Source organism: Eimeria mitis, genomic scaffold (genome assembly GCF_000499745.2).
Source record: "Eimeria mitis Houghton genomic scaffold, Emh_scaff3680, whole genome shotgun sequence".
Lineage (NCBI taxonomy): Eukaryota > Apicomplexa > Conoidasida > Eucoccidiorida > Eimeriidae > Eimeria > Eimeria mitis.
The window spans coordinates 3,202-3,569 of record NW_013572022.1 but is presented as its reverse complement, the minus strand read 5'-3'; positions in this window follow the sequence as shown (position 1 = coordinate 3,569).

The following is a 368-nucleotide window of genomic DNA, read 5'->3' as shown; positions in this document are numbered from 1 at the left end:
TGCTGCTATTTGGCCCGCAACAACCGCCACCCCAACAATGGCAGAAACCCGCCCATCTCTAGGGTTTAGGGTTTAGGGTTTAGGGTTTAGGGTTTGGGGTTTAGGGTTTAGGGTTCAGGGTTTAGGGTTTAGGGTTTAGGGTTTAGGACCTTGAAAGCATCTAGTCTATTGCTGCACCTACTGACAGTCTTTTCTCCTGCTGCTGTTTCTGGTGCTGCTGTTGCTGCTGCTGTTGCTGCTGGTGCTGCTGCTGCTGCTGCTGCTAGTTGCATGCACTTTAAGTGGTGCAGCAGCAATGCTGCTTCAGTTTTAGCTGTCTTTATGCAGAGAGCTGCAGCAGCACGCGAGCTGTACGGGGAGAAAACACT